General features: G+C 45.5%; 1 non-coding gene across 1 annotated transcript; it reads left to right on the top strand.

Annotated features, from left to right (window-relative positions):
• The first annotated feature begins 920 nt into the window (after positions 1-920).
• Trnas-cga lies at positions 921-995 on the top strand. Its single transcript has one exon. It is a non-coding gene; the product is annotated as a tRNA-Ser (tRNA).
• The last annotated feature ends 7,285 nt before the right edge of the window (positions 996-8,280 follow it).

Genomic DNA, 8,280 nt, shown 5'->3' with positions numbered 1-8,280 from the left:
ACAATACACGCACAATACACACAATGTGGTGATTTCAAATAAACCATCAAAAATCAATGTCAAATAGATATTTATTTCACTCGTGGCCCAGAAGAACTATTGACGAAATTACAAGACAGTATTCATATTTCAAAAGAAGACAGGCTGCTGCTTACTTTCAATTACCACTGGTTGAGGCGTCACATAAATTTTTGGTACTTTAGTTATCCTTTTGAATACTATGGCTACAAGTATTTGCCATTTGATGTAGCTAATGCTCCACCCATGTTACATAGATTTTTCGAACAGCTAACGCAGCAGATTCCTGCACGTACTAATTTCCCAGCGACATAATAATCACAGAAACCTATTACCTAGAATGTTTACAAAATTTTCCTACTCCCTTTATAGTTTTACAAGGTTTAGCCGTACTTACCAAATTAAGGGTACGTTTTTAAAGACCATGTAGATTCCAGAATATTTTCACTCTGCTGAAGAGTGTGCGCTGATATGAAACTCCCTGGCAGATTAAAACTGTATACCGGACCGAAACTCGAGCTCGGGACCTCTGCCTTTCGTGGGCAAGTGCTCTACCAACTGAGCTACCCAAGCACAGCTGCTGTGAGGACGGGGCGTGAGTCGTGCTTTGGTATCTCAGTTGGTAGAGCACTTGCCCGCAGGCAAAGGTCCCGAGTTCGAGTCTCGGTTCGGCACACAGTTTTAATCGGCCAGGGAGTTTCATATCAGCGCACACTCCGCTGAAGAGTGAAAATGTCGTTCTGGAAACATCCCCCAGGCTGTGGCTAAGCCATGTCTCCACATATCCTTTTCTTCAGGCGTGCTAGTTCTGTAAGATTCGCAGAAGAGCTTCTGTGAAGTTTGGAAGGTAGGAGACGTGAGGTACTGGCGGAATTAAAGCTGTGAGGATGGGGCGTGAGTCGTGCTTGGATAGCTCAGTCGGTAGAGCACTTGCCCGCGAAAGGCAAAGGTCCCGAGTTCGAGTCTCGGTCCGGCACACAATTTTAATCTGCCAGGAAGTTTCATCATGCATATTTTTGGGGATGCATTAAATAAAAATGTGCTTTTATTGTGTGATAATGATGGACATGTTACCTTGACCAACAAAGTTAAAGTTTCAAGTCAGGTTAGATAATATCAGTTACTATTGCAAGTTTATCCCCAGAGGCACATACGCCATGTATCCTTTGAACCACGCTTTCCAATTCTACCCCACAGGGCATTGGCGCCAGCGAGCGCACATCAGTTTGCCCGAGGGTGGATGCAGCAAGTATAGTACTACTGCACGCCTTCTGTGCATACGCGACACTATTGGGCACCCCTTCCCGAGGGCACTCGGGGTGGGCATTACGATCGCCAAAGCTGCCCGACTGTCCCCATGTCAGCTGTTTACCTAATTCAGCCATCTTCTACATGCATGTATCCAGCTAGCCACGAGTGGGCACTTGAGTTGGAATAGCCTGCTTTAAGCCATCTTTGTAAGAAGAGGTGGAATTTCGTTGGTCTTCATAGTACAAACATTTGTTAATCAAATTAAAGACTTTTATGAAGTCAGCTCCAGACGATATAGTGGGGCATCCGATCTGCACCCTCAGTGGGCGCCTTATAGCCTACAGCATCGAGCGCCACCCTATTCCCACAGAAGATGGTTCAAATGGCTCTGAGCACTATGGGACTTAACATCTGAGGTCATCAGTCCCCTAGACTCAGAACTACTTAAACCTAAGGACATCACACACATCTATGCCCGAGGTAGGATTCGAACCTGCGACCGTAGCAGCAGCGCGGTTCAGTAGTGAAGCTCCTATAACTGCTCGGCCACAGCGGCCGGCCCCACAGAAGAGTTTGCCGTAGGCTCCCCATGAGGTCTCACACGGAACATCCGCGTCTGACTCTGGCTCTCAAGACTTCTGGACACGGTCGTTGCCATCTCCATCCATGTCTGAGGTTAAGAAACAGCTTGACCTGCAGGATGCAGACAGAGTGATACAGTCTCAAAAGACACCAGCACATCTCAACTATAGCCTCTCCAACTTCAACCATCATATTATAAAACGGACCTCTATAAGATATGTGCACTAAATTTGGAAGTGAAGAGATCTTCTGTACAGGTCTGAAAGCGATGTAGACGGCTCACCAGAATTTGTGGAGACGTATCTTCTGCAGGCATCACCTTCTTCACGTTCATTCCCACTTCAGAGAATGACGTGGGCGAGCCATGTGACCAGCACTGCGGCTTAAATGTGAAACCACCACCCACTGCAATTCTCTTCCTGTCCTACATCAGCTCCTTTGGTATCTACTACTATAAGAATTCACAGCTTGTTATTGGTTATGGATTTTCTTGTGGTTGTCATCCAAGGGATTGACTGGTGACCTTTATATAAGTCCACGTCAAGTCCCCATATTTGAAATGTATACGAGTTTGGAATTTTCGTATTTCTCTCTCACAACGACCCAGCTCTACTGTGTAATCAATGCTCTTAATCATTTGCCAGTGCTTTGACCTCATCTGCATAATGAAGAAAGAGGTAATATTTTAGTACAGACACCACTCATACCGATAACTCACATCAATGCTTTGATCGATTCCTAAACAAACCTTCATTGAAAGTTTCCAGAACGTTCATAAAAGCTGGCCGAAGAATATAGTAGCGAATTAAGATTAATTTGAAGTCAAATAAAGATATTTTGTTTGTATCATATTTTTATTTTGTAATACGATTCGTAGAACTTTTTAGACACACATTTACAAGTAACTATCTGGCTTAGGATGTCCTGACAGTGGCGAAGCTACTGCCGCCGCACTTAGTTTTATATGCGATCCTAAGACTCCCCTTCTACATTGATAAAGCAGCATGGAGGTGGTATCCTCTGAGGATCCCATTTATCACCATAATTACAGTGCACATTTCGACTACTACTCGTAGGTGGGATCGTCTTATTGGGGTTGATACCCCTACTGCTGGTGTCGGATAGTCTTTATGGGAGCCTGACGCCGGCCGCGGTGGCCGTGCGGTTCTAGGCGCTGCAGTCCGGAACCGCGGGACTGCTACGGTCGCAGGTTCGAATCGTGCCTCGGGCATGGATGTTTGTGATGTCCTTAGGTTAGTTAGACTTAGGTAGTTCTAAGTTCTAGGGGACTGATGACCTAAGATGTTAAGTCCCATAGTGCTCAGGGCCATTTGAACCATTTTTAGAGCCTGACGTTTTCCTGTAACGAGACCTTCTCTCACTCTGGCTTTGTTGACAGTTTTTCCTGTCATAGCTGCCCCTCGCAGTTTATTCATCAATATCATCTGGGACTATCCATTTGCTATCAATTCTTGGCAGTGCTGAATGTGCGCTTCCACAGCTCGCCACAGTTTTAAGCTCCTGGAGATTTTACTTCTTCCTCGTTCTCATCTTTAATGATTCCATCGAAGGTATTAGGCTTCTGACGCCATCTTGTCACCGAGAATGACGATCGAGTAAGACTACCATGAAACCGCTTCATCACTTTGTTTTGTCTGCTGCAGTTTATGAGATAATTTTTGTATTTCCTGATTCAGCCAGTGCCGTAAAGGCATGCTTACGTTATTCCTGCTCTAAAGATGTGGTGGACGATTCTCGTTTCCATATTACCGTGATCTTGGGATTAATTTTATAGTGTTTTCCGTGTTTCGCGCCTTTTTAGCTCTATCAACTGCGATTTTGAAAGACGGCCCTAAAGAGAAAATGGGCATTATTTTCATTATGCACCCTTTTGAATACTTACATCCTAGGTAGTATTCCTCTCGTTCTCCGTTCAAAACGTCCGTATTTCCGTTTCTCTGCTCCGGTATTCGTCGCTTTTAAGGCAAGCATTTCCCTTTCATTCTTTCTGCAGCACCAGGCCACGTCTTACTGTCGTACAATGGTCCACACGGTTGTTTTTCCGTACTCTACTCGTGTGGTAAAAATTAACTCTAAGAGTCGTGTCATTTAAATGGTGGAACAGGGTCTCCATCGAGTCTGAAATCCCATTTTTGTTTCGATGCTTCAGACATTCGCTGAATAGCTGCGAATTGGTTGAATAGTTCATGTTGCACCATATCATTTCCGAACCTGTAGGGATGACATCCATATCAATAATCAATACAGCCGTGATTTTCGTACGAGCACTGTTTTTACGTGTATTAAGTATGTCTTTATTTGGAACGTAATTACTGATGTGCGTGAGACGTTACGGTGGCATTTCGGCTCTAGCCCCTATATGTTACTACTAGCAGAGTGATGGGCTACCTCTAATTCGAGCAGTTAACCTCCCGCTTTTCTCTGTGTTCACAAAATACTCTTTCAAGAAGTATCTTGCCTGGTTTAAGTAGGCACACGTTTCCCATAACATCGAGGAATTTTTCTGAAAATTAGATGACAAAAATTTAGTACGAGATGTCCTGGCAGGAGGCACCGTAGAACAGAAAAGAGACTGTAGTGGTAGACGGCTAGAACTAAGGAGCACGCCCGTTAATGAAGTAAAAGTCAACCGACCTGTACCACAGGTCTGATCGTCGAAAGTGCTAGCAAACTTAACAATACACTGGAGCTGCTCTTAGCTCAGAAAATCAAAAGATCGATTGCTAACTGCCTTGGAGAATAGAATGCGCTTTCTTGACATCCAACTTGATACAGAACGTGGTGATCAGTTCCACAAGTTTCTCATAGTCTTAAAAAGGAAATTATACGGATCAGCACACTTACAGAGATATGCTGTCAGTTTCCAGTTACCCTTTGTTCTGCAACTATTTAAGTGTATTGCAGTGAGCTGTGATGCGTGAAGTATGGCGTAGTGATTAGTGTCGCCGGCCGGTGAACTGCTGGTCGCCAGTTCAAAGCCGACAACCAGCAATTTTTGTTATTTAGTATTTATCATTACTGGAAGGTTCATGAAATATTTTATGTTTGCAATATTTGTGTATTGTAGATTATTCGGTGGTGGTATAATACCAGCACTGTGTAATATTAGATGTTTGTATTAATAACTGCACACCCCGTCCAAGTCACGTCTGTTTTGGCTGTACCCAGGTGTCAGTAATAAACAAGCTTTAAGTGCTAAGTGCTGTACTTCACTGACGACCTTGCTTCCTAATGCGTACTTCCTTGTGCTTTCGACTTGATATTATATGGTGGAGACACTGGGTACCTCAAAATATCTACAACATTGTAGCTCCAATTAGACAAGGTAAAAACCCGTCACCTACACGGTCATAAACCAGAACACAAGCAGTAAATCGTTCTCACGGTCATATATTCAGGAGACCAATGAATTCCAAGTCAGCAATAAGGCCTCCATCTGTGTTCTCCGGAGATGATCATCCCTACTCGACGAATTGGCTGAAGGGATTCGAAGAGTCGGCAAATACAACGGGTGTAATAACATGATGTGTTTATGCTAATGTGTAATTTTATTTGGACAGCATTGGTTCGAGAACAACTAGGAGAGGCTAAATAGCAGGGATAAATTACAGGTCGAACTGAAGGAAAGATTTGTCGACAGTCAGCAGCAACTTTCCTTAGAGGAAGAACAATTCAAGAATACGTCCCAGTGTCATGCGGAAGCAACACAGTCCTATTTATAGAATGTTTTGGCACTATACCACATTGTGATTCGAAAAACCACAGAAATTGACGAAATCTCACAATTGATGGAAGGCGTTGGAGAAGACATGTACCAAGCTCTTCTAGTAAATAATACCACAACAACCAGGAATACATCGAGTGGCGCTAGTGCATCGAGGAATGCAGCAGAAGAGAATCGGACGAAAGAGGTATCACAGAGTCCCGAATTTGGTCCTCACGGCAGTTGTACGTAGCAAACCAACATGACTCTGTCTCTCGTACGACAGGTAGTCAGAGAAAAGATACAGCATTTTACGGCAGTCATAACTGTGAGACCAAGTAAGCAGGAGATAGCAGCCATGAATGTCGACCCGGTACGTCAGGAGGTAATTGAGAATGTTGAAAAGGTCGTTTACAGATCTTTAGCACCAATATCCGCCACAATCGAAACGCACATGGAACAACTAACTCGGACGACTCGAATATATGCCGCAGACATCTAACGACAACCCAGCATCCGAACAGCGCTGGCACAACCAGCTCCTACGCCAAGTACAACGTCCCGTAGAGGAACAGACAATCGAACGAGGTGGCGCAGTGGTTAGCACACTGGACTCGTTTTCGGGATGAAGACAGTTCAATCCCGCGCCCGGCCATCCTGATTTAGGTTTTCCGTTATTTCCCTAACGCTCGAGACAAATGCCTCGATAGTTCCTCTACAAGGGCACGACCTAGTTCCTTCCCTAATCCGATGAGACTATTGACCTCGCTGTCTGGTCTCCTCCCCCAAACAACCCAACCCAACCCAAGAACAGACATTTGGAGGGCAGAGGACATAAAGGCAATTTGCTCACATTGTGAACAGCCTGGACACGTTGCACGCTACTGCAGAGAAAGTAGGCGTGCTTTAGGCAACTACACTACTGGCCATTAAAATTGCTACACCAAGAAGAAATGCAGATGATAAACGGATATTCATTGGACGAATATATTATACTAGAACTGACATGTGATTACAGTTTCACGCAACTTGTGTGAATAGATCCTAAGAAATTAGTACCCGGAACAACCACGTCTGGCCGTAGTAACGGCCTTGATACGCCTGGGCATTGAGTCAAACAGAGCTTGGATGGCGTGTACAGATACAGCTGCCCATGCAACTTCAACAGGATACCACAGTTCATCAAGAGTAGTGACTGGCGTATTATGACGAGCCAGTTGCTTGGTCACCATTGATCAGACTTTTTCAATTGGTGAGGGATCTGGAGAATGTGCTGGTCATGGCAGCAGTCGAACATTTTCTGTATCCAGAAAGGCCCGTACAGGACCTGCAACATGCGGTCCTGAAATGTAGGGTCCTACTGAAATGTAGGGTTTCGCAGGGATCGAATGAAGGGTAAAGCCACGGGTCGTAACACATCTGAAATGTAACGTCCACTGTTCAAAGTGCCGTCCATGCGAACAAGAGGTGACCGGGACATGTAACCAATGGCACCCCATACCATCACGCCGGGTGGTACGTCAGTATGACGATGACGAATACACGCTTCCAATGTGCGTCAACCGCAATGTTGCCAAACACGGATGCGACCATCATGATGCTTTAAACAGAACCTGGATTCATCCGAAAAAATGACATTCTGCCATTCGTGCACCCAGGTTCGTCGTTGAGTAAACCATCGCAGGCGCTCCTGTCTGTGATGTAGCGTCAAGGGTAGCCGCAGCCAAGGTCTCCGAGCTGATAGTCCATGCTGCTGCAAACGACGTCGGACTGTTCGTGCAGATGGTTGTTGTCTTGCAAACGTCCCCATGTGTTGACTCAGGAATCGAGACGTGGCTGCACGATCCGTTACTGCCATGCGGATAAGATGCCTGTCATCTCGACTGCTAGTGATACGAGGCAGTTGGTATCCATCACGGCGTTCCGTATTACCCTCCTGAACCCACTGATTCCATATTCTGCTAACAGTCATTGGATGTCGACCAGTGCGAGCAGAAATGTCGCGATACGATAAACCGCAATCGCGATAGGCTACAATCCTACCTTTATCAAAGTCGGAAACGTGATAATACGCATTTCTCCTCCTTACACGAGGCATCACAACAACGTTTCACCAGGCAACACCGGTCAACTGCTGTTTGTGTATGAGAAATCGGTTGGAAACTTTCCTCATGTCAGCACGTTGTAGGTGTCGCCACCGGCGCCGACCTTGTGTGAATGCTCTGAAAAGCTAATCATTTGCATATCACAGCATCTCCTTCCTGTCTGTTAAATTTCGCGTCTGTAGCACGTCATCTTCGTGGTGTAGCAATTTTAATGGCCAGTAGTGTACTACGTCACCTGAGTCAACCATCACAAAGGCCTATTGACGCCAGTCAACTGCAGACGATTGTAGTCGATCTGTGTGACGCAACCCATCGGCGTACCCTGGACGAGGTCTCTTCCCAACACGCCGTAGCCGTTCCCTGTCGCACTGCAGAGATACCAGCCGCTCGCCTAGCCGCCGAACCCGGGAAAACTTGGCGAGACGACCATCTAGGGAGGACAGAACGCCGCGGGTGTAAATCCTCGATGGACGACGGTCGCCAAGATTTGAGGAAATGTCATTGACGTCATCACCGTCAGTCAACGTGTCTGTGCGATGCAAGGGCTTCCTTTTCTGTAAAATATGATGCTTATCTTTGACAGCTAAAGAAGACTGTGTT

Source organism: Schistocerca americana, chromosome X, assembly GCF_021461395.2.
Source record: "Schistocerca americana isolate TAMUIC-IGC-003095 chromosome X, iqSchAmer2.1, whole genome shotgun sequence".
Classification (NCBI taxonomy): domain Eukaryota; kingdom Metazoa; phylum Arthropoda; class Insecta; order Orthoptera; family Acrididae; genus Schistocerca; species Schistocerca americana.
The sequence above is the reverse complement of the archived record's forward strand: the minus strand, read 5'-3'. Positions and strand labels throughout refer to the sequence as shown.